At 34.3% G+C, this 27,516-nt stretch overlaps 1 pseudogene; it reads right to left on the bottom strand.

Moving 5' to 3' along the window:
• LOC120138262 overlaps window positions 1-24,068 on the bottom strand; it is a 24,576-nt pseudogene extending 508 nt beyond the window's left edge.
• Window positions 24,069-27,516: the final 3,448 nt, after the last annotated feature.

Genomic DNA, 27,516 nt, shown 5'->3' with positions numbered 1-27,516 from the left:
TTTTCCCTCAAGTTCATTCTTCCTGTAGTTAATGGCTACGGGGTAAATATGTCTACTTAGTCCATGGATTAATGCCTGCAATGAAAATGAAGAGATGGAATAATTTCACATATAAAGGAAGATGCCCAAAAACAGTCAGGACAGATTCTTCTGGAACTCACTTGAATAGATGGCTTATTAAGATGCCCAAGATTGGATGTTGTCTGACGTGGTTCCTGGCTAAGCATCATGGTTTGGGGTTGATCAAACGGAACGCATCATTCACCACCTTCCCTTTAACATTCTGAATCGGGTCCACCACCACTGCTACAGCTCTTTGATTCAAAGCTTCAAAACTCTGCCAACAATGAAAGATGTTAAACTTCCAAGGATAAGACTTTGACATGGTTTTTATGTCTTTCCAAAGATTAAAGCTATAATCTAGGAAGGTGGCAGAGAGAGAAGGGAGCAGGTGAGAGTTTACAAAAGTATGAATCACAATTAATACAATGCAGCGTGTAGACACTAAATTTTTTTCCCGGTTTTATTTATATTATTATTATTATTATATTATTTATTATATATTTTTATTATTAATATTATTATTACAACCAGGCCCAGATTACAATACCCAATACCCAGAGCCCAATTCTGGCCCAAACAGACTGGCCCAAACCTAATAACAAACCCTAAACCCTATTAGGGTTTCAGTATCATCTCAGCCGCCTTTCTTCTCAACCGTTGGATCTGGCCTTGATCCAACGGTCCTCAGATATGCCAGAGGAAACCCTAGGGTATCATTACCCTAGGGCCACGCGGCGCCGCCCCAGTTTCCAATCACCGCTGCCGACACTCTTTCCCACCAGCCGTAGCCATCACGTCTACCGAAGACTCCAGAAGGCCGGCCGTAGCCGCACACGTCTTCCCCAAACGGTGAGTCACCACTGGAAGTCCGGTGACTCACCGAAGAACCTCTTTTGGACCGGTCCGATGGCCACACCGGTGATAGCTATAAAGCCATCACCCCATCTGCGAGCAAAAAAAAAAAAGAACGGAGAGACAGAGAACACAGAAACAGAGAGCAACATACTACCACAACTAGCAAAAAACAAAACAGAAAGAAAAAAAAAGAAAGAAGAAAGGAGCTTACCAAGGAAGCCATCGGACCCCTTCGAACATCACCAAAACCTTCGGAAACCGAAGGTACTTCTTTAGATTCGCTCCGATCAGGAGCTATTTAGGAGAAAAGAACACCGGAACCGTCTTTAGGACGGTCCGATCTATCTAATGGTATAAAAATAAAATTTTCCGGCCACCTTATGCGGTTGCCGGCGGTGAGGGTCACGGCGGCAGACGGCTGCCGCCCGGTGACCGGCTTCCCTCCGATGAGGGAAGCTAGAGAGAGGCGAGAGAGTTTTTAAACTCTCTCAGTTTAGAGAGAGAGAGTAAACTGAGAAATGAGAGAGCTGGCCCTTCGGGCCAGCCGTTTCGGGCTTAAATAGCCCTTCCCAAACGACGCCGTTTTGGGGATGGCTATTTGTGTATTTTTTTAAATGTTAAACCCTTTCCGTAATCCCTCTGTTTTATATGTTTTACATTTTAGTCACTAAATCAAATATATGATCCTTTTAATTTGGTCTCTAAATTTTAATTTTATTTATTTTAGTCCTTTGTATTAAAATAATATATTTAGGATAAATAACGGATTTAATCCCTTTATTTTAATAAATAATATTTTAATCCCTAGTTTATATTTTTAATTATTTTAATTTATATTTGAATTTTAAATAAGTTTATTTTAGTCACTAATTATTAAATAAGAAAATAGCATGTTTAATCATGTAATTCTGATTAATTGAATTAGGTTTTTAATTTTAATTTCACTATAATTTAGTCATTTATTTAAGTATTTTTATTGCTTTTAAATATAGTTATAATTGTATTTTTTTTAATTTTACTTGTTTATATATTTAAATTTTTATAAATATATAAAATAAATATTTATTTTAAATAAATTATTTTAATATTTATTTTTCAATATCGAAGAAAATGACAGTCTTAATACAACTGGATGTCCTATTCTGATATTTTAAAATTAAAAATCATAAAAAATATTATTTAATTTAAATTAATATTTATCAATATCAAAGAAAAGAGCTGTCTTAAGGCACCTAGAAGTCCTTTTCCGATATTTTTAAATATTTTTATAATTTTGAAATAATAGGATTATAAATTAAATATATTTTGAATTTTATTTTGAATTTTTAATAATAGAGACAATTTATAATTAAAAAGTACCAATTTTGGGCGTTGTAGGGGTGCTAATCCTTCCCTAAACGTAACCGACCACGAATCCCTTTTTATTATTAAAAAGAAAGAATTTTTGGTTATAAACGCAGATCAGTTCATTTTTTTTAATTGATGTTTTCTTAAAACTCTTTTAAAAAAAATAATTTTTAGGTATTCGACCTACCTGATCCAAAAGGCCGATGGCAACTCCCAAATTATTTTCAAAAGCATTTATTTACATCAATTTTCCCGCCAAGTAAAAAATTCGTGCCCGGACGAAAACCGGTTACGACAGCTTGGCGACTCCACTGGGGATGAGTCAAACTTTAAAATCAATTATAAATTGTCTCTATTAATTAAAAATTAAAAGTTCATATATTTAATTTTAAATTCTTTCTTTTCAAAATTTTTATATTTACTTATTATTTTCATAATATTTATATGTTTTATTTTATTTGCAAGTATTTTATTTCATTATTTATTTTTCTGTCAAAGGTTTGAGCATTTCTCCTCACACACAACACTTGCATTGCATAACATAAAGCTCTATAATTGAGTTTGTCCCTTTTAAGTGGGAGTGAAAGCGACGTTTTCGTGAGAATTTATTCTCTGTGTCAGACCTAGTAAGTAGCTTTCGGGGTTCATATACTCTATGTTTTCGTGAGAATTTATTCTCCGTGTCAGGCATATAGAAATGTATCCCCTCGAATTGAACTCAATCCATTTTAGTCTGTGATGGACTAGGATTGAGGGTTAGCAACCCAAGGGGGCACTAACAAGGACAAGTCGGGTACCTTTATTCTTAGATCTGAAACCCTGCATATAATAAACCCTAGAAACTCTTCTGATCCGAAGTCATGCCGAAATTTTGTCCAAAATAAGTGTACACACAGGAGAAATGAATTCTAACTTTCTTGTTTATTTTCTTTACTGATTAAATTACATGTTTATTTAAATTATTTAAATTTAGAAAAAGCATGTTTAAATAAAAATATTTATGTAAATGTTTTATTAATTTCTTTATTATGTAAACTAATTTATTTCTTTTGTGTGTTCTTTATTTTTCTGTTGCATAGCATCATACAGGATAAAAGGCATTGATCCTTGTGTTAACTGTCTCATTGGAAAGCCTTCATCCATGGATAAAAAGTGTTCAAACCAAGTAATTCTAAACTCAGAAGTAAGACAGTGGGCTGAGGATTTACAAAGACAAGAAGGAGATAGTCTGTAGGATGATTATGTATCTGACTTAGCCAGTTATGCTCCAGTTTCGCTAAAAAGAAATGATATGCAAGATTTGCGAAGTATTTGGGAAAGTTAGGATTCAAATAAAAAATTGCAGTTTTATCAGACTTACGGAGACATCCCATATTTGCTATATGTTGAAGTTGATGATGAATTGCTCATAGCCCTAATTCAATTCTGGAATCCAGGGTACAATTGCTTCACTCTCAATAAAGAAGATTTGGTCCCTACTATTGAAGAGTACACAACTTTGTTACATATCGAAGGGGCTTTGGAAAATCGAATCTATTCAAAGTCAATTAAAACTCAACCATTTCGAGTTAAATTAGCAAAGATTGTCGGGGTACGAGAAAAATGGGTGGCATCCCGTACAAAACAAAAAGGCGAAAGCGAAGGCATTGCTTGGACCAACATTAAAGAACTTATTCAGAGTCATCCAGATATTAAAGTACGATTCGATTTATTTGCTCTGGGTATGTATGGTATGGTCATCTTCCCAAAAGTATTGGATATGTTGAAGCTGTAGTGGTAGATTTGTTTGAACAACTACCGAAAAAGATTAATCCTGTTTCTGCAATCCTAGCAGAGACCTTCAGATCGTTAAATGCTTGTAGAAAGCTAGGAGGTGGACGATTCTCAGGGTGTACCCAGTTGTTATATGTGTGGATCCGTAGTCATTTCTGGAGGACAGAAAAGGTTTCATACCGATGCTTTAATACGGATTACTCACCATTAAAAGAATTTCTGGAGCAGGAATGGCCGAAAGAAATTAAGAAAGATATGTGGATTAATGCCTTTCGAAATCTGCAAAGCAATGACATTGTTTGGCGAGCCCCGTGGCAAATACAAAGGGAATTCTTTTACAAATGTGGAGATTACAACTAGATAATGCTGCTCGGATTATGGGGAGAAATTGGATATGCACCACTTCTGGTCATAAGACAATATGAAGGTCGTCAATTTGTACCTTTCACTGCTGGACTACAGTCGTCTGAGTTCGCATTCCACAGCAAAAATTATAAAAGAAATATCATGGAAGCCGTTACAGCTTGGAAAACAACTTTTTGTATCCGAGCTAAAGCAGCAAAAGAAATGTTAACTCCTGATTATGAAGAATGGAGATCTGCCAGGAAAAATGAAAATATTCCTCTACCAGATCAAAAAGAGGATATCTCTATGGAAGATCGCATTAAGGTGGTTCCATCAGAGATTGAAATCCTGAGAGCTGAGTTTAAAGCAGAAAGAGAAGGCTGGTCGAAAGAATTAGAGCAAATGAGACAAGATAAAGCTATGTTGGGTGTTGACATTGACTTTCATTCATCACAATGTGCAATGTTGAGAAAAGATAAAGAAAAAGTTGATGATGAATTCAGAGCATTACAGAAAAATTATCAGGAGTTATATAAATCCCGGAAAGCATCAGGATCAAGCCAAACAACAATACAGATGACCAGAGAATTGAACATCGAGAAAAGACGAGTTGAAGATCTAAAAGGAAAGAATAACCGTCTACTCAAAAGCCTTGAGAAAGGAAAGCAAAAAATGGAAGATTTTGAGGTTGACAGAAGAGAGCGAATTATAAAAAGCAAGGCTGAACACCGCGAGATCATGAACGAAATGCAAAGAGAAAGGGATCGAGCCAAAGATTTAGAAGAGATGAAGAATGACATCTTTAATAAATTTGAAGGTGAGAAAAATATCATGTTCAAGGGATTTGAATCTGAATGAACCAGTTGATTGCTGAACTTGAAGTCAGAGGCCAAAAGATGGAAGAATCCAATATTGAAAAAGAAAAATGGGAGCTAGAAAGAAAAAATTTCAACACCAGACTTGAGGTAGAGCAGGAAGTAGCTAGCAATTGGATGCAAAGATGCAGAAACAAGGATGTTCAAATCCAGAAGCTTAATCAAAGAACGCAAGAAGCACGAACAAAACTTGAAGAAGATCTGGATCAGTCTAGAAACAAAAACTCAGAGTTTAATGCTTACATTTTGCAACTTGAAGAATCGTTGTTTCAAGAAAAGGTTCGTCTAGGACCTAATGATCTCAAAGAAAGTAATGAGGAAAATGCTTCACTGCGAAGACGCATTAGAGATCTTGAAAAAATTCTGCATAATTGTCAAGTCAGAATCACTGAGTTAGAGCAAACTCTTGAAGGAACGAATGAACAATGGCAAAAGTCAACTGATTTCTATGTTGAAAGAAGTGAAGAAAGAAGTAATATGGTGTTCGAGGCCATGGTACAAATGAGTGAAGTTGCTAGATATGTTGGGGAACTAGCTGTTGAAGCCAAAATAATTGAGCATCACGTTGATCCAGTTTCTAAGTGCGGAAAGAAGGTGTCATGGTTAATGAAAGAAATTATAGAGCTTAATAGGAAAGCTACGCCTTATCTGTAGTTATGAACTATTATAAAGAAACTTTTGTATGCCAATGAAAGTTGTTCTATGACAGTTAACTTTTTGGGATCAATATCTTTTGCATACATGCATTTTGCATACATTCATCATTCATTTCATAATTTCTTTATGAATATGTTTTTTTTATTTTATTTATTAGATAAAATTTATAATTAAAATTTGGAAAGAATAATATTAAAAGATTTTTCAATCGCAGTTATTCTGGCCAAAGAGAAATACAACATCACTACGGTACTAGACAAGCTACTAAGAGAATTATAGAGGATAAATACAACGTATTGAGGAACAGCATATAAGAACAAGCAGAAATGAGAATGAAGCTGGAGAAAATTGAAGCCAATATTGCAAATTCACAGACAGTATGATGCAGAAAATAGAGGACATGTTTAAAAGGCAGGCTATCATTGGAAAAATGCATGAAAATCCTGTATCTTTCGACCAAGAACCTATGTATCCTCTAGGTTTTCCACCAGAACCAATTTATCATTCTGGTACTACACCTATACAAATCAATGCTCGTACATCTACATTACAAGAAGCCAAACCACATGAGGATCAACAAGTGGATCCTGCATCTTCAAGCAAAAATCTGCTTATATCAGATGTGAAAATAGGGGATATGAATACTGAACATTTAATCCCAGATTTGAATAAGTTGAATGAGAAACAAAAAGTAAATGAAGAATTGACTAGACAGATCAAGAGCTTAGAAGAACGAATGAAATCCGTGGAAATAACTTAATCATTTTATGGGTTTGACGCTAGTGAGTTGAGTTTGGTTCCAGACTTAATCCTCCCCATCAAGTTCAAAGCTCCTGAATTTGATAAATATGACGGTACTACATGCCCTTCATCCCACATTACTATGTTTTGTCGAAGAATGGCGGGATATGTGAAGGACGAGAAATTGCTAATTCACTGCTTTCAGGATAGTTTGACAGGACCGGCTTTAAAATGGTATACTCAATTGACCAAAGCCAATATTAGATCCTGGAAAGATCTGGCTAAACCATTTTTAGAGCAGTATCGCCACGTAACAGACATGGTTCCTGATAGATGGACTCTCCAAAATTTGGAGAAAAAGAATAATGAAACATTCAGACAGTATGCCCAGAGATGGCGTGACACGGCAGCCCAAGTTCAACCACCTTTGTCAGAAAAAGAGGCCACAGTAATGTTTGTCCATACATTGAAGGCTCCTTATTTAAATCATCTAATGGGTACCTTGGAATTATACTACCAATGTTTCAATGGTAGGAGGATCTGTTTCTCTAGAAAAAAACAGAAGAGAAAATACAGAGTTTGGGTACAACATCGAAGTCTGAAGCAGTGAGCGAAGTTGGTTTCTTTACAAGAAGTGGGAGATGTTACTCTCCCGAAACATCCAATGCTTCAGAACAAGTGAAAGCAAAAGGAAAAGCCATGGCAATACCTCAGAAGGTATTTGATGATGAATCCCCTCCAGCATTCAAAGAGCCTGTGACAGAAAAACAAGCTCAAGAATTTTTGAAATTCTTGAAACATAGTGAGTATAGTGTGGTTGAACAACTACACAAACAAAAAGCGAGAATTTCTATTCTTGATCTATTGATGAATTCAGAATCACATAGAAATGCTTTGATGAAAATTCTCAATCAAACATTCATCCCTGAAGATATATCCCTCAATAAACTTGACAGAATTGTGGGACATATAGCCGCTGACAATTACATAACATTCACAGATGATGAAATACCGGAAGGCGGAATAGGGTCAGTAAAAGCTTTGAACATCATGACACATTGTCATGGTCATGTGTTGCCAGGAGTATTGATTGACAATGGATCCGCTCTCAACTTGATGCCTCTAGTCACACTTTAAAGAATGCCTGTGGATCAATCACACCTGAAGAGTTATCAGAATGTAGTGCGAGCCTTTGATGGTACTCAAAAAAGAGGTGCTTGGTAAAATGGAAATACCATTGTTAATTGGACCAGTCGTGTACAATATTGACTTTGTGGTGATGGACATCCACCCTACATATAATTGTCTATTAGGGAGGCCATGGATTCATTCAGCAGGAGCCGTTCCTTCTTCATTACATCAGAAATTGAAATTTGTTGTTGATGGACAACTAATATGCGTAGGAGCTGAAGAATAAATCATTGCGTCGGTAACAAGTGACGTTCCATATATCGACACCAATGATGATGCTCTTGAATGCTCTTTCCGAGCTCTTGAATTTGTAAATGCAACCTTTATTGCAGAAGGAAACAAAATTCCATATCCCAGATTGTCTGATTGCACAAAGATGACGGTACAACAAACTTTAGGCATCGGAGCTAAAGCTGGGAAAGGGTTAGGAAAGAATCTTCAAGGGATTTCAGTTCCTATCAGTATAAAGATGAAGAAAGATCGTTTTGGGCTTGGGTTTAAGCCCAATTTTCAGCAAAAGAACAAAGAGATGAAAAGAAGATGTGAAGACAGAAAGGCAGGGTTGAAAGGGAGAGAAATCCTTTGGAAACACATGTCATTCCCACAGTTGAAGACCATATTCAGATCAGGGAGAACAATTAATGTAGAACAGCAGCTTGTTGAAGCCTTTAAAGAAGAAAAGTTGACGAAAGATCAAAACATAGTTGAAGAAGCTATGAATGGATTATTTATCAACATGATCATGAATGACAACAAGACTGGCAAGTACTTGGATAAGATTCGCCCATGTTTTCCTGGAGAAACACTCAACAATTGGACCACTGAAGATCTTCCTATAGTTTTTAATATTAACGCAGAGTAATATTCAGAACTAATCTTTATGTTTAGCTCAAAAATATGAAAACTTTTTGTTATCTTGTAAAGGAAATTATGTTAAATATAAGAAATTTTCTTTAAAATTTTCAGATGGCAATCATTCTTTACATTTTCTTACATTTTTACATTTATTTATTTCATAAATTTACTATATTCTTTCGGAAATACGTCCGACTTAAATTTGCAGGTGTCACCATGTTAATAGCATGTTTATTCCTAAATTTAATCAAGAGATAAATTTAGAGCAACCTATATGTCTGGAAGAAATCAATGGGTGTGAGGATGAACTGGAATGTGATGTTCCTACTGAACTATTAAGATTGGTAGAAAAAGAAGACAAACAAATTATACCCCACAAAGAAGAGGTTGAGACTGTGAATCTGGGGACAAATGAAGAAATGAAAGAGGTGAAAATTGGTACTACTCTGACAATCCAGATAAAACAAGAATTGATAAATCTCCTTCAAGAGTTCAAAGATATCTTTGCCTAGTCTTATCAAGATATGCCTGGTTTAAGCACAGATATAGTGACACACAAGCTTCCAATCAATCCAGAATATAAACCGGTCCAACAAAAGCTCAGACGAATGAGGCCAGAAATGTTGTTGCAAATCAAAGAAGAAGTGATGAAACAGATCAATGCAGGTTTCCTACAGGCATCTAAATATCCAGAATGGGTAGCCAACATTGTGCCCGTACCAAAGAAGAATGGGAAAGTTCGAATGTGTGTGGATTATAGAGATCTCAACAAAGCTAGTCCGAAAGATAGCTTTCCATTACCCCACATAGACACATTGGTGGACAATACTGCAGGACATGCATGGTTTTCATTTATGGATGGCTTTTCAGGATATAATCAGATAAAAATGAATCCTGAAGACATGGAAAAAACAACATTTGTAACCATGTGGGGCACATTCTGTTATAAAGTGATGCCATTTGGATTGAAAAATGCAGGGGCAACGTATCAAAGAGCCATGGTAACTTTGTTTCATGACATGATGCACAGAGAGATTGAAGTATACATGGATGACATGATTGCCAAATCCCGAACTGAAGAAGAACATATTCAAAATCTGATAAAGCTTTTCCAGAGATTGAGGAAGTATCAATTAAAGCTCAACCCCGCAAATGCACTTTTGGGGTAACTTCCGGGAAACTTTTGGGATTTGTGGTCAGCAAAAAAGGAATCGAGATTGATCCAGATAAAGTAAAAGCAATCAAGATCTTCCACCACCCAATACAAAAAAAAGTTCGAGTCTTTTTGGGAAGATTAATTATATATCTCGGTTCATTTCTCAATTAACTGACAATGTGATCCAGTGTTCAAATTACTTCGAAAGACAATCCTGAAGTCTGGAATGAAGAATGTCAAGAAACTTTGGATATTATTAAGAAATATTTATCCAATGCCCCCATTTTAGTATCACCAATGCCTGATAGACCATTAATTCTCTATTTAATGGTCTTCGAAAATTCGATGGGATGTGTACTAGGACAGCATGATGAATATGGAAGAAAAGAAAAAGCTATTTATTATCTGAGCAAGAAATTTACTGATTGTGAAATTCGATATCCACCAATACAAAAATTATGTTGTGCCTTGGTGTGGGCTACTCGAAGACTCAGACAATATATGTTATACCATACTACTTGGCTGATATCAAAACTTGATCCTTTGAAATTCTTAATGGAATCACCAGCTTTGACAGGCATAATGGCTAGATGGAAGATGTTATTATCTGAGTTTGATATTGTATATGTCAACCAAAAAGCAATAAAAGGAAGTGTGATAGCTGATTTTCTGGCCAGTCGTGTATCAAATGATTATCAGCCTTTGAGTTTCAATTTTCCAGATGAAGATTTGTTGTGCATATCCATGAATGAAGAAGTCAGAACAAATGATACATCTGCATTTTAGAAGCTTTACTTTGACGGAGCATCTAATGCTTTGGGACGAGGAATCGGGGCAGTGTTAATTTCTCCAGAAAATATTTATTATCCCTTTACAAGTAGACTGGAGTTCTTTTGCACCAATAACATGGCAGAATATGAAGCTTGTGTCATGGGATTGAAAGCAGCTATAGAAAGAAAAATCAAATGTCTCAAAATATATGGAGATTCATCTTTAGTGGTGTATCAATTGCGAGGAGAATGGGAAACAAAAGATCCCAAATTGTTGGAATATCGAAATTTTACCCTCGAATTAGTGAAAGAATTTGAGAAAGTTACCTTCAATTATCTCCCTCGAGAAGAAAATCAAATGGCAGATGCTTTGGCTACATTAGCTGCTATGTTTCAGGCAACTAAGAAAGTTGATATGATGCCAATCAAATGCAAGTATATGAAATTCCTGCACATTGTTATAGTGTGGAAGAAGAGGTAGATGGTAAACCATGGTATCATGATATTCTACAATATATCAAAAATCAAAGTTATCCACCAAATGCATCGGAAATTGATAAAAGAACCTTGAGAAGAATGGCTGCTGGATATTTCTTGATGGCGAGATTATGTATAGAAGAAGCAATGATCAATGCTATTGAGATGTTTAAATACCAGCGAAGCTAAAAGCATCATTGAAGAAGTACACAGTGGAATATGTGGAACACATGCAAATGGTCTTTCCATGGCCAGAAAAATAATGAGATATGGATACTATTGGTCTACCATGCACACAGATTGCATTGATTATGCAAGGAAATGTCATAAATGCCAGATATATGCAGACAAGATTCATGTACCCCCATCTCCTTTACATGTAATGACAGCACCCTGGCCATTTTCTATGTGGGGAATAGATGTCATTGGAGCAATCACACCAAAAGCATCGATGGACATTGCTTCATCCTTGTGGCAATTGATTATTTTACCAAATGGGTTGAAACTTCTTCATATACCAATATTAAGAGGTCCACAGTCTGCAAATTCATAAAGAAAGAGATAGTTTGCCTATATGGTCTACCAGAAAGGATCATTACAGATAATGCTCTGAACCTGAACAACAAAATGATGACCGAACTTTGTGCGTAGTTTAAGATTAAACATGCAAATTCAGTGGCGTATCGTCCAAAGATGAATGGGGCAGTTGAAGCAGCAAATAAGAACATCAAGAGAATCATTACAAAGACCACTGAAACTTACAAAGATTGGCATGAGAAGTTACCTTTTGCTTTATATGCATACCGAACTACTGTTCGAACATCTACTGGGGCAACACCGTTTTCTTTAGTCTACGGAATGGAAGCAGTCTTACCAATTGAAGTTGAGATTCCATCGCTTCGAATATTGAGAGAAACAAAATTGGATGAATCTGAATGGATCCAAGCTAGAGTTGATCAATTGAACCTTGTTGAGGAGAAAAGATTGAAAGCTATTTGCCATGGACAGATGTATCAAAAATGATGAAGTCTCATGACAAAAAGTACATCCAAGAGAATTCCAAGAGGGTGATCTAGTACTAAAAAAGATCTTGCCTATACATAAAGATTTCCGTGGGAAATGGATGCCTAATTGGGAAGGGCCATACGTTGTAAAAAAGGCTTTTTCCGGAGGAGCATTGATCTTGACAGAAATGGATGGAAAAATTCTGAGAAATCCAATAAACTCGGATTCTGTCAAGAAATATTATGCTTGAAGAAAAAAGAAAAAAAGAAAGAAAAGAGAAAAAGAAAAAGAGAAAAAAAAGAGAAAAAAGAAAAAAAAGAAAAAAAGAAAAAGGTGGGTCAAGGTGAAAACCCGCAAAGGGCATCTTGTAACCAAAGGAAGGATTTGAGTTGAAAACCTGAAAAGGCAGCTCAAATGCAGGTTGATATTAGGCATATGGAAATTGAACCCTCTTAAGATTTTGACAGTTTGGAAGAAACTTCACATCTACAAGCATTTCGACAACGTTTGAGATCTTCCAGACAAAAGCTTACATCATTTCTCTAAATTGTGTCAACTTGATTAATTTAGAAATACTTATGCTAATAATTTGTTGAGACATTTGAATTTTTATCATTCTTATGCTTGCCATAACTTTGAATACAATTCTATTTATTTCAAGTTCAATTTATTTGAGATTCAATTTATTTTCGAAAATTCAATTTATTCTTTTATTGAATTAACATAATTTTGAAATAATTTAAAGATTTCTGAATATCACTTTATGTTAATACCTTTTAAAAGCATGGAATGTAAAGTATGCAAATCATCACCATCTTAAAGCCATGAACAACAAGATTGTTACACGAGATACAACCAATAACAAGGTCGAATTCGACAACTCTACTCATCAATTGCTCCAACCGATCACCATTCAGTTCTTGCACATCTGTTTTCAAAGATATACTAAGACAGTAGAAGGTGACCTCTGTAGCACTGATTCCAGTAAAAAGAAACAAGACATTGATATCACTGGGAAACATGTCTCTATACAGATCCTCGTATATGGTTTTTAAGGAAACCTAAAAGCATTTCCACCCCATCAGGTTCAAGTGGAGCAACTTTATCCCTTCCAATCCATACTAGATTCCATTTTCAGCACTCATCAAGAACATACTTCTGGACACTCGAAGGTGGCTCATTGCCATAAGCTTCAAGAACCTTACAGATCCTTTCTGTCAATTTGGCACTTCCTGTACATGTTTGTAAACAGTTCAACTTTGTTCTTAGATTCCAAGAAAGCCATCATTTCTTTGTCAATGGAAAAGTATCAGCACATGGAGGAAGCAGAATAAGAGAAGATCTGTTCTTAATTGGCAGAATTATGAATATAGCTTTTTTTAGTGTAGTAGCATGAAAATGCTTCGAATCTACAAAATCTGGCTCTACATCTAATAAATACTGTGATATCCCATTCTAAACATTAACTGGAACAGATGAATGTGCCCAATAGCATCTTCTGGAAGTGTTCTTTGAGTTATCTAATCTGGTTTGGCAGAACCAATCATTGAATTTGAAAGATGAATGTGCTCATAGCATCTTCTGGAAGTGTTCTTTGAGTTATCTGATCTGGTTTGGTAAAACCAATCATTGAATCTGAAAGATGAATGTGCTCATAGCATCTTCTGGAAGTGTTCTTTGAGTTATCTGATCTGGTTTGGCAGAACCAATCATTGAATTTGGAAAGATGAATGTACCCAATAACATCTTCTGGAAATGTTATTTGAGTTATCTGATCTGGTTTGGTAAAACCAATCATTGAATTTAAAAGATGAATTTGCTCATAGTAGAAATAAGGAGACCCAATAGCATCTTCTGGAAGTGTTCTTTGAGTTATCTGATCTGATTTGATATAAAACCCAGGACCAATCATTGGAATTAAAAGATGAATTACATGATCGTCTTCATTAAGAAGTTTCTTTTCAAGCTTCTTGTGCTTATTCCTTTCCCAAAAATCATAGCACAAGTTTCACCTTTGCTTGTAACTGGGATCATTGCATAATGGCTTCCCATCTTTTACCGGAAGAAATGTGTCGGCAGCCTTAGCCATTTGAGCAGTACATATAAAATTTGTCAATTCTGCAATTGATGAATCTGGACCACATCTCTCCATGGATATTGAAGCTTCAGCCTTTGAGAATCCCATTTTTGTCAAGTATAACAGTTTATTCTCCTCATCAGAATCAGAATTCAAGATTTCTCGATATTAAAAGAACTATCGATATCTGTGAAATCATCTGAAAAGGTCACTTCATAATCAGATGAGTTGTTATCAGAATCAACATGTTACCTGAATACAAGCTTTTCAAGAGCCTATACTATTGAGTTTTATTCTCAATAGGTTTTGTGACATTATATCTACATCTACATTTGTCAAAGATGATAGATTCTCTGATTTGAAGAAGAAAGATCTATTGGGTTTTTACAATTGAAGAAATACTCAATTCACCAATATGAAATCAAATAACTTAACATTCATGCATCATATTTAGGTGTTTACAAAAATAGGTGCATTTTCATTCATTTTCATCTATGTTGAATTTTTAACAGGAATTTCAAAGATTTTAGCAAAGATTCAAATCTATCATTTGATAGATTGACATTTCCAGAGAAAGTTCATAATAAGAAGAACTCCTCTGAAGAAGGAAGAAGAAGTTCATAATGAGAAGAACATGTTTAACCTTTTGCCTAAATTCATCACTTGATGGATCAGCTTTTCCAGAGAAAGTTCATAATGAGAAGAACTCATCTGAAGAAGGAAGAAGAAGTTCATAATGAGAAGAACTCATCTGAAAAAAGGAAGAAGAAGTTCATAATGAGAAGAATTTGTTCAACCTTTTGTTCAAATCCATCACTTGATGGATCAGCTTTTCAAGAGAAAGTTCATAATGAGAAGAACTCATCTGAAGAAGGAAGAAGAAGTTCATAATAAGAAGAACTCATCTGAAGAAGGAAGAAGAAGTTCATAATGAGAAGAATTTGTTCAACCTTTTGTTTAAATTCATCAATTAATGGATTAACATTGCCAGAGAAAGTTCATAATGAGAAGAACTCATCTGAAGAAGGAAGAAGAAGTTCATAATGAGAAGAATTTGTTCAACCTTTTGTTTAAATTCATCAATTAATGGATTAACATTGCCAGGTACAGTTCATAATAAGAAGAACTCGTCATATGAAGAAGAAAAAATTCATAATGAGAAGAATTTGTTCAACCTTTTGCTCAAATCCATCACTTGATGGATCAACTTTTCCAGAGAAAGTTCATAATGAGAAGAACTCATTTGAAGAAGAAGAAGTTCACAATGAGAAGAGTTTGTTCAGCCTTTTGCATAACTCTGTCACAGAAGGAAATAGGTCAACATCATCCCCAGCGGAAAGTTCATAATGAGAAGAACTCATATGAAGAAAGAGAATAATTTATTCAACATCTCCATATTAATCAGGAGGAGTCAATTGAACAAAAATTTATTGTCTTTTCATCTTTGCTCTATTCTTGTTAACACAAGAATGAGCAAAGAGAGGCAGCTGTAGACACTAAATTTTTTTCCCGGTTTTATTTATATTATTATTATTATATTATTTATTATATATTTTTATTATTAATATTATTATTACAACCAGGCCCAGATTACAATACCCAATACCCAGAGCCCAATTCTGGCCCAAACAGCTGGCCCAAACCTAATAACAAACCCTAAACCCTATTAGGGTTTCAGTATCATCTCAGCCACCTTTCTTCTCAACCGTTGGATCTGGCCTTGATCCAACGGTCCTCAGATATGCCAGAGGAAACCCTAGGGTATCATTACCCTAGGGCCACGTGGTGCAGCCCCAGTTTCCAATCACCGCTGCCGACACTCTTTCCCACCAGCCGTAGCCATCACGTCTACCGAAGATTCCAGAAGGCCGGCCGTAGCCGCACACGTCTTCCCCAAACGGTGAGTCACCACTGGAAGTCCGGTGACTCACCGAAGAACCCCTTTTGGACCGGTCCGATGGCCACACCGGTGATGGCTATAAAGCCATCACCCCATCTGTGAGCAAAAAAAAAAAAAAGAACGGAGAGACAGAGAACACAGAAACAGAGAGCAACATACTACCACAACTAGCAAAAACCAAAACAGAAAGAAAAAAAGAAAGAAAGAAGAAAGGAGCTTACCAAGGAAGCCATCGGACCCCTTCGAACATCACCAAAACCTTCGGAAACCGAAGGTACTTCTTTAGATTCGCTCCGATCAGGAGCTATTTAGGAGAAAAGAACACCGGAACCATCCTTAGGATGGTCCGATCTATCTAATGGTATAAAAATAAAATTTTCCGGCCACCTTATGCGGTGGCCGGCGGTGAGGGTCACGGCGGCAGACGGCTGCCGCCCGGTGACCGGCTTCCCTCCGATGAGGGAAGCTAGAGAGAGGCGAGAGAGTTTTTAAACTCTCTCAGTTTAGAGAAAGAGAGTAAACTGAGAAATGAGAGAGCTGGCCCTTCGGGCCAGCCATTTCGGGCTTAAATAGCCCTTCCCAAACGACGCCGTTTTGGGGAGGGCTATTTGTGTAATTTTTTAAATGTTAAACCCTTTCCGTAATCCCTCTGTTTTATATGTTTTACATTTTAGTCACTAAATCAAATATATGATCCTTTTAATTTGGTCTCTAAATTTTAATTTTATTTATTTTAGTCCTTTGTATTAAAATAATATATTTAGGATAAATAACGGATTTAATCCCTTAATTTTAATAAATAATATTTTAATCCCTAGTTTATATTTTTAATTTATTTTAATTTTATATTTGAATTTTAAATAAGTTTATTTTAGTCACTAAATTATTAAATAAGAAAATAGCATGTTTAATCCCTGTAATTCTGATTAATTATGAATTAGGTTTTTAATTTTAATTTCACTATAATTTAGTCATTTATTTTAAGTATTTTTTTATTGCTTTTAAATATAGTTATAATTGTATTTTTTTAATTTACTTGTTTATATATTTAAATGTTTTTATAAATATATAATAAATAAATATTTATTTTAAATAAATTATTTTAATATTTATTTTTCAATATCGAAGAAAATGACAGTCTTAATACAACTGGATGTCCTATTCTGATATTTTAAAATTAAAAATCATAAAAAAATATTATTTAATTTAAATTAATATTTATCAATATCAAAGAAAAGAGCTGTCTTAAGGCACCTAGAAGTCCTTTTCCGATATTTTTAAATATTTTTTATAATTTTGAAATAATAGGATTATAAATTAAATATATTTTGAATTTTATATAATAGAGACAATTTATAATTAAAAAGTACCAATTTTGGGCGTTGTAGGGGTGCTAATCCTTCCCTAAACGTAACCGACCACGAATCCCTTTTTATTATTAAAAAGAAAGAATTTTTGGTTATAAACGCAGATCAGTTCATTTTTTTTAATTGATGTTTTCTTAAAACTCTTTAAAAAAAAAATAATTTTTAGGTATTCGACCTACCTGATCCAAAAGGCCGATGGCGACTCCCAAATTATTTTCAAAAGCATTTATTTACATCAATTTTCCCGCCAAGTAAAAAATTCGTGCCCGGACGAAAACCGGTTACGACACAGCGTACAAAATGATACATTTCCTCTCCTATCCATTACATGGCTGGAACCTTTGTGCCCTAACGTTATCAATTAAGGACAGCATAGTCAAGAGATACCTATTTGAACCACCCATACCCTCTAATAATAGGAAAGAAAGAACCAAAAAGTTCAGGGATAATAATACAATAAAACAAAATACTATCAGGAAACTCAATATAAGAGCCAGATAAGTTGAATGCTTTCATTTCTTTCCAACAAAAGTATGAAATGATCAATGACCTGCATAATAACTAATGATATTAAAACTCATATTCTGACAAGAAAATCTTTAAGCAACAGTAACATGCAAGTTGACTACCATTTATATGATGCAGCGCTATGCAAAAAGTTTAAACCCAACTTGCTGTGTGTTAACGTCAACACCAGAAAGCCAGCAGCCAAATCCAGGATGTGAATGGTACCAACCCATCACCATCTCCGGCCAGCAACACAAAGCAAAAACGTCAGTTCAATCAAGAGAAACAGTGCATCAAGGAGTACAAAACCATCAAATCTTGTTGAATATATAGTATCTCTTCAAATCTTTGAGTTATTTCCAACAACATTATAAGCATATATGAATGAAAGTTGATAGTAGCTAATATCTTCCTGTTTGTTTGAGCATATCAAGCATATTTGTTTGAAAAACATGATCCACAGCTTCAACACTGACACCGGTACCACTCTGAGGCATTGCAAAGACATCCACAACAGGCACCGTGTACTCTCAACAAATTCTCCCAACATCAAACCCATAACTTCCGTGGGAACTCCAGCACTTCCTGTAAAGGGTTCACATAAAACAAGCACAGAAACAGGATTATAACAAGTACCGAGTATATATTAAATTAAACCTAAATTGAAATCGGAAGAGCTGACATTTTGTTGAAAATTAAACAAATCCACCAAAAGGTGGAATTAAACAAATCCACCGAAAATTTTAGTCAAAAAGGGGAAGATTTTGTTGATTTATTGTATGGTATAAATGCAATTTAGTCATTGTACTTTAGGGTATTTATAAGATTAGTCCTTAAGCTTCAACTATAAATACCCTAGTTCATTTAGCTTTAAAATCATCCAAAATTTCTCCCAATACTAGAGAATTTAGATAGTTTTCTTAAGAGTTGTTTTCTCCTTTTTATCAAGAGAGAATTATTATTATTTTTTCCTTGTTAGATAGAGATATGTTGTAATTCATATTTTCTCATAGTGAATTTCTTCTACCGTTGCCTGTGGTTTTTACCCTATATTATTTAGGGGTTTTCCACGTAAAATTTGTGTACTCTTTATCTCTATTTTTTATTTTCTCAAATTATCAGTTGCGATTTTGCTCTATCCGATAGCTGTCTTTCGCAACAATTGGTATCAGAGCCAGATTAGAGTGTGTACTATCTACTTATTGTCTTTGTGTTTCCCACCAAAAGGTGGATCCTCCAACATAAGAAAGTAAGAAGATATTATCCATTCTTTGAAGGTTCCAGAGAACTATTCATGATAGTGAAATAGTGGGAACTATCCGTAATAAAAGCTATGACAACGAAATTTGATATTGAAAAGTTCAATGGGAGAAATTTCTCATTGTGGAAATTGAAGATGAAGGCCATCATGAGGAAAGACGGTTGTCTAGCAGCTATCAGTGAAAGGACGGTATATTTAACAGATGACAACAAATGGATCGAAATTAATGAGAATACAATGGCAAACTTTCATCTAGCATTAGCAAATGAAGTATTGTCAAGCATCGAGGAGAAGAAGATAACTAAGGAAATATGGGATCATCTCACCAAATTGTACGAGGCCAAATCGTTGCACAATAAAATTTTCCTTAAGAGGAAATTGTACACTCTCCGTATGCCAGAATATAATTCAGTGACAGAGCACTTAAACACGCTGAATACTTTATTTTGTCAGCTTACATCCTTAAGATGTACAATAGGAGAACAAGAACGTGCTGAACTTCTACTTCAAAGTCTACCTGATTCGTATGATCAACTCAACATCAACTTGACAAACAGTAATGTCACCAGTCTAGTCTTCGATGACGTTGCAGCTATTGTTCTACAAGAAGAAAATCAGCGCAAGAACAAGGAAGACAAACAAGTAAATCTACAACAAGCAGAAGCGTTGACAACGATGAGAAACGATGAGAGGGAGATCGACAGAACGTGGCCAAAGAAGCAGTCACAAACATGGTAGATCGAAGTCGAGAAGCAAGAAGAATTTAAAGTGCTACAACTGTGGAAAGAATGTTCACTTGAAGAAGGATTGGTGGAGTCTAAATAAAAACTCCAATCCACAAGGCAATACCACAAACACTTCAGATGATGAAGATGCTCTATGCTGTGAAGCGTCAACCACCGTGGAAGGTAGAAAAAGATTTAAAGATATATGGCTCATTGATTCGAGAGAAACATATCACATGACCTCAAAAAGAGAAAGGTTCCATCATTATGAACCTGTCTCAGGAGGATCTGTGTATAGTTGCAATGATCATGCCTTAGAGATCGTTGGCATGGGAACCATCAAATTTAAGATGTATGATGGAACAATTAAAGTTGTTCGAGATGTGCGGCACGTGAAAGGCCTGAAGAAAAATTTATTATCCTACAGATTGTTGGATAATAATACAAGAAAGATTGAAACATATAAAGGAGTCATGAAGGTGTTATGTGGAGCGCTTGTGGTGATGAAAGGCGAAAAGATAGCATCAAACTTGTACATGCTGAAGGGAGAGACTTTGCTAGAAGCAGAAGCCTCTATTGCCTCATGTAGTTTAGATTCTGCAATGTTATGGCATCAGAAACTAGGACACATGTCAGAACAAGGAATGAAAGTCCTTGTGGAGCAAAAGCTACTTACATGCTTAACAAATGTATCACTTACTCTGTGTGAGCATTGCATAACAAGTAAGTAGCACCGATTGAAATTCAACATGTCAAATTCTAGAGGAAAAAGTGCTCTAGATTTGGTTCATTCTGACGTATGGCAAGAACCAGTTACATCCCTAAGTGGAACAAATAAGATCAAGTGTTTTAGAACAGATAATGGAGGAGAATACACAAGTGAAGAATTTGATGACTTTTACATGAAAGAAGGTATCAAACGACAGTTCACAGTGGCGAACACTCCTCAATAAAATGGAGTGGTAGAGAGGATGAACAGAACCTTGTTAGAAAGAACAAGAGCAATGCTGAGAGCTGCAGGCCTAGAAAAATCATTTTGGTCAGAAGTAGTTAATACCGCCTATTATTTGGTGAATCAAGCTCCATCAATTGCAATAGAGCTGAAGACACTAATGGAGATGTGGACTGGTAAACCAGTTGATTATTAAAACCTCCATGTATTTGGAAGTATTGTGTACGTGATGTATAACACCCAAGAAATCTCAAAACTGGATCCAAAATCCAGGAAATGCAAATTCTTGGGATATGTTAATGGAGTAAAGGGGTATCGCTTGTGGGATCCCATTGCCCACAAAGTGATCATTAACAGGGCTGTTATCTTTGTAGAAGATAAACTACAAAGAAAATAATATGATGATAGCATTGAAAAGTTAGAGACTACATAAATACATGTGGACAAGGAGGTTGAACAAAGAGATTTTTCTGAAGCAGAACCAGCACATGATAAACAAGAACTAGAGAGTTATGAATCTCCAACAACTCGCCAATTAGATCATGTGAGAAGACATCCCAATTGGCACTCAGATTATGTTATAGAAGGAAATATTGCATATTGCCTTTTAACAGAGGACGGTGAGCCATCAATATACCAGGAGGTAATAAACAACTCAGATGCTTCACTGTGGATGATGGAGATGCAAGAAGAAATTGAATCCATTCATAAAAATAATATATGGGACCTTGTGCCACTACCACAAGGAAGGAAGCCAATTGGTAACGAATGGGTCTTCAAAATCAAGTGAAATTGTGACGATCAAGTTAAGAGGTAAGAAGGTATTGATTTCAATGAAATCTTTTCTCCTGTGGTTCAACTACCAACAGTTCGAGTAGTCTTGGCAATATGTGCTACATTGAACTACATCTAGAGCAGCTAGATGTTAAAACAACTTTTCATCATGGAATTGAAGAAGAGATTTACAAGCTCCAATCTGAAGGTTTTGAAGAAGACGAAAATAAGAACTTGGTTTGCAGGTTGAACAAATCTTTGTATGGTCTAAAGCAGGCGCCGAGTTATTGATATAAGAGATTTGACTTCTTAATTATGTGTCTTGGATACAACAAACTTAATGCATACCCTTTTGCTTATTTCAAGAGGTATGGTGATAACGATTTTGTTATATTGATGTTGTATGTGGATGACATATTAGTTGTAGGACCCAACAAAGATCATATTGAAGAACTGAAGGCACAACTGGCTAGGGAATTTGAAATGAAGGAATTAGGATCAACAAACAATATTCTAGGGATGTAAATTCACCGAGACAGAAGTAATAGGAAGACTTGGCATTCACAAAAGAATTACTTGAAGAAGATCTTGTCATGATTCAACATGCAAGATTGTAAGCCAATTTCTACTCCTATTCCTATTAACTTCAAATTATCCTCCAATATGATTACCAGCAGTGAATAAGAGATGATGGAGATGTCTCGAGTACTGTATGCATCAGCAGTGGGAAGTTTAATGTTTGCTATGATATGCACAAGACCATACATTGCACAAGCAGTGGGAGTGGTTAGTCGGTACATGGAGAATCCAGTTAAAGAGCATTGTAATACAGTGAAATGGATCCTGAGATATATCAAAGGGACCTTAAATGTTGCATTATGTTACGGAGGATCAAATTTACTTATCAATGGGTATGTTGATTCTGACTATGCAAGAGATTTGGATAAAAGTAAATCTACTACAGGATATATGTTTAAAATTACTGGTGGAGCTGTAAGCTGGGTTTCAAAATTGTAGTCAGTTGTGACTACATCCACAACAGAGGCAGAATATGTAGCATCTACACAAGTCAGTAAAGAAGCAATTTGGTTGAAGATGCTATTGGAGGAGTTTAGGCAAAATCAAAAGTATGTCTCTCTGTTTTGTGATATTCAAAGCGCTTTGCATCTAACAAGGAATCCTGAATTTCATTCAAGGACAAAGCACATATGAGTTCAGTACCATTTCATTCATGAAAAGGTGGAAGAAAGGACGGTAGATATGCAAAATATCCATACCAAAGACAACATAGCAGATTTCATGACAAATATGGTAAATGCTAATACATTTACTCGGTGTCGATCCTCTTGTGGCCTGTCAGAGACGTAAGTAACATAAAGGTACAAGGTAGAAAGAATGGTGTGAATATATGATTGTTCCAATCAAATCTTCAAGTAGGAGATTGTTGAAAATTAAACAAAACCATAGAAAGGTGGAATTAAACAAATCCATAGAAAGGTGGAATTAAACAAATCCACCGAAAGGTGGAATTAATCCACCGAAAATTTTAGTCAAAAAAGGGGGGGAAGATTTTTTTGATTTATTGTATGGTATAATTACAATTTATTCATTGTACTTTAGGGTATTTACAATATTAGTCCTTAAGCTTCAACTATAAATACCCTAACTCATTTAGCTTCAAAATTATCCCAAATCATTCTAGCTTTCTCCCAATACTAGAGAATTTAGAGAGTTTTCTTAATAGTTGTTTTCTTCTTTTTATCAAGAGAGAATTATCATTGTTTTCTCCTTGTTAGATAGAGAGAGGTTGTAATTCCTATTTTCTCATAGCAAATTTTCTTCTACCATTTCCCATGGTTTTTACCCTATATTATTTAGGGGTTTTCCACGTAAAATTTGTGTCATCTTTATCTCTTTTTTTTATTTTCTCAAATTATCAGTTGTGATTTTTCTGTATCCGATAGTCGTCTTCAGCAACACATTTCTCATAGGCAAGTACATGAAAGGTTGATCATCAAATTAAAATTTTAATTCAATAAACAATAAAGTGCAAAAGAAAAATAAGATAAGCACGTCGATTGTTTCTATCATTTTTCTGAAAGAAAACTACGAAGCTAATAAACTCTAATCACTTGAGAAAAAAAAGGGAAAAGTAAAAGTAAACATTGTAAGTAGAAAGAAAGAAAAGAAAAGAAAAGGAAAGAAAAGAAAAGAAAAGGAAAGAAGAAAAGAAAATAAAAGAAAAGAAAAGAAAGAGATTATCGTGCTTGAGCATTTCGAAAAGGGCCAGGGAATATATTTAGACTTGTTTCGACTAATCGAGAGTAGGCGAATCTGAAGGCGGGTGACCCAACGCGCCACCAGCACTGGCGAACATTACCTGCAACCTTTTCATGCTGGACTTTGTCGATCGGGGTTTTGGAACTTCGCTTTGGAACAAGACAAATGAAATGAGGAGTTTCCTGAACTTTTTCTCTCTTGAATCCTTCTGGGCTGTAAAAGGATACTATATATAATACATCTCATCATGTCGGTCTAGATCCAATCAAGAAATAGGTAGTGGACTTAAATGACACAAAAATAAAATATATGGACTTTTATGAGCCTACTACTAAATTACGAGGATCTCGTCGTATTGGGATAAGCTTTTTTTAATAATGACAACTGAATTTTATTAATAACAGAATGAATCAAAATTATATTACATCATAATAAAGAGATAAATTTGAAGACAATAGTCACAAAAAATACTCAAATAAATGTAAATAAACCTAAAAATACAGAAAATTAAAACATTCCATTGAGAATGACGACCAATATCAAAATCCAATAACCTTCATGTAAACTCCTTGTCTCTGTCGAATGAGACGCTTGAGGAAGTGATAAAGGAGTGGAGAGCGAACCAAATAATCTGACAGACTGCTTCGCTACATAATTCTGATTACATCGACAAACAACATTTTACCAAAAGAGGGAATTTGACTATATGGGACCACCAACTAACCAATCAAAAAATAAATGTCGTGCAGGTTTTTGTGCAAGATCCAAAACGAACCACAAAGGTATGCAAAAAAAATACCGAAACAAATATATAAGGATAGTGCAACACGAATAGAGGAAACGCGTGCCACAAGAGCAGAGAAAAATCATGTCACAATGATAGAGATGCTTATTCAAAATTAAAAGACTAAAAAAACATAAAGACATAATATAAAAAATAAGAGAACTAATATTTTCTGGCGGTTGGCAAATAATATTAAGATTGATGACGTCGCCGGCTAAACAAAGATCAAAGAGAAAAAAAATACATCTAAAAAATATTGAAAAAAAATTAAGTTAAGAGAAAAGAGAAGGACTAGGGTTTTATTAAAAATCTTTTTTAACCAACCAACCCTCTTTCTTTAGTTTAATCAACTTGCTCTAATTTTTATTGGGATAAGTTATAATTTTGTAAAAAAAATTATCATATGTTTTAGAATTAATAATTAGGTATTGAGGTGTATAATTTTAAATATTTCAATAAAATATGTGATCATACATTATTACAAAACTTTAAAATTAAATTCAATTAAATTTATTTCTCGTAACATTCTAAAATTTGATTTCTAATATCTGACGTACTTAGGATATCGCATTAAATCATCAAGATGATCGTCAATTTCAAACCCCGTAAAAATTTAGTCATATATGTTCAGTACTTTTTAAAATATCCATAATCAATAAAATTTAAAATATAATAAAATAAAAGTATTTATACAAAAATCAGAGCTTCGAATATAACAATATAAAATAAAATTAAAAGTAAATTACTCGTTTGATATCTAAATTTTTAATTTTTAAAAAATTATACCCAAAGTTTAGTCTTTGTTTCATTTTAGTACATGTCGTTAAATTTTTTAGTTTTTGTTTTATTTTAGTACATGTCGTTAGAAACTTTAGTTTTTGTTTCATTTTAATGATCCGTTCAAAATTTAAAGTTAAATTTTGAAAAATTGAAAGTTTAGGTACTAAAACGGATCAAAACTGGTAGTTTATATACTAAACGCGTTAAGTTTTTAATGGCGGAGTACTAAAATAAAATGAAAACTAAACATTAAGTATGATTTTGAAAACTTAAAAGTGTAGGTATTAAAACAGATCAAAACTGATAGTTTAGATACTAAATGCCTAGTTTACTTTAAAATTAAAACAATAATAGAGTTTACGTAGTAACAAGGTCTTATAGATACATATACACACTGATCTAAATTGAAAATTATACTCTTAAAAGAAGTGTCGAAAATCTCTCAACGATGGTTCTCCTCTAAATAAATCTATATTTCTGTTAAGAGGATATATATTACCTGGACACGAAGGTATGCATCAATATTAGGGGTGTAAAAAGCTGACCCTACCTGTAAAACTGACTGAAACAGACTCGAGTTAAAACTATTTTGGACATGTGCTGTGGTGATTCGAAACTGACCTGAGTCAGAACTGGTGTTGACCTGAACCCGAGTTGGACCTGGAAATTATGGATCTGAACCCGACCTGCATCCGACCTGAGAACGACCTGAACCCGAATTAAACAAAAATATGATACCCGAACCCGAACTGCATCCGACTAATATGAACCCGAACCCTATATTGACCTGGAAAATAACTGGTATTACCCGACCTGTTTTCAACCTTACTTGTTATGAACCTGACCTGTAATTAACTCAACCTGTAAATGATCTGACATGTTGTTAGAGTGATCTGATATTATCTTGACTTATAAGTAAAGTTACAATTAATATAATTATGTTATTTTAAATTTTTAATAAACTTTTGATAATTAAATTAATATGATTACTTTTTGAAATTTAGTTTTTATATTAATTATAATTTGTATATTATAAATTTGGTTTTTATGTTAATTCCAATTTATAATATTCTTTATATTTATTATATTATAAATTTTATTTATAATTACTAAATTAAATTTAAATATTATCTTATTGAACTTGATTTTATTAAATTATATTAATTGAGTTAAAATATTCATAAATCTAATTTACTTTTAATGTGAAAATTGATTAATAATTTGAGTAAACTTAACTTGAAATTTTAAAATCAAAATATATTAGTTGAAATGATGGACTTATTAATGATTAAAAACTTGAATAACATTACAAATACTAAAACAAAAATTTATAAATGAATGTAATTTTATTACACTTGAAAACACTAAAATCACAATAAAATCAACTAAACAAAATAAATTTATGTTGACATAAATGTTCTCAGATCTTATAGCTAATGTTTACAAGGCTAAAAAGCCTAACTATACTACCAGAAATATCATCATCGAGCTTTTATACCTAAATGTTGCCAACATGTTTAATTATGGGCAACTTTCTAACTTTAAAAGCCAAAATGCCACCAACATAATTCCACATGAGTAATTATTTAGATAAGTATTTATAAGGTTCAAAAATTAATTTAAGTCAGACCGACAATAATAATTTACATGGCATCAGTGAGTAATAGATAGCAGCAAGTGACAAACATCAATGTACCAATTCAGCAAGCATCGTTGCATCGACTCAGCAAGCATCCTGCATTAAGAAAGCATACAATCAGTGGTAAAGCCAAAGGGAATTCGATGGTCAATAGTGCCAAACATTTCTGACTTTACCAAACCCTTACAAATATCAAGTAGAAACAAGCAATATTAAACATAAGCAAACAATATAAACAGAATAAAGCATAATCAAGCACCAAGTATTGCATCTTTTAAGGCACCCTACAAAAAAAAATTATTAATGAACTATTTGAAACTTTTATTAAATAAACATAATAAATATAAAATATTAAGTTAC

Source organism: Hibiscus syriacus, unplaced genomic scaffold, assembly GCF_006381635.1.
Source record: "Hibiscus syriacus cultivar Baekdansim isolate YM2019G1 unplaced genomic scaffold, ASM638163v2 tig00110683_pilon, whole genome shotgun sequence".
Taxonomy (NCBI): domain Eukaryota; kingdom Viridiplantae; phylum Streptophyta; class Magnoliopsida; order Malvales; family Malvaceae; genus Hibiscus; species Hibiscus syriacus.
This window is presented reverse-complemented; position numbering and strand designations above follow the sequence as displayed.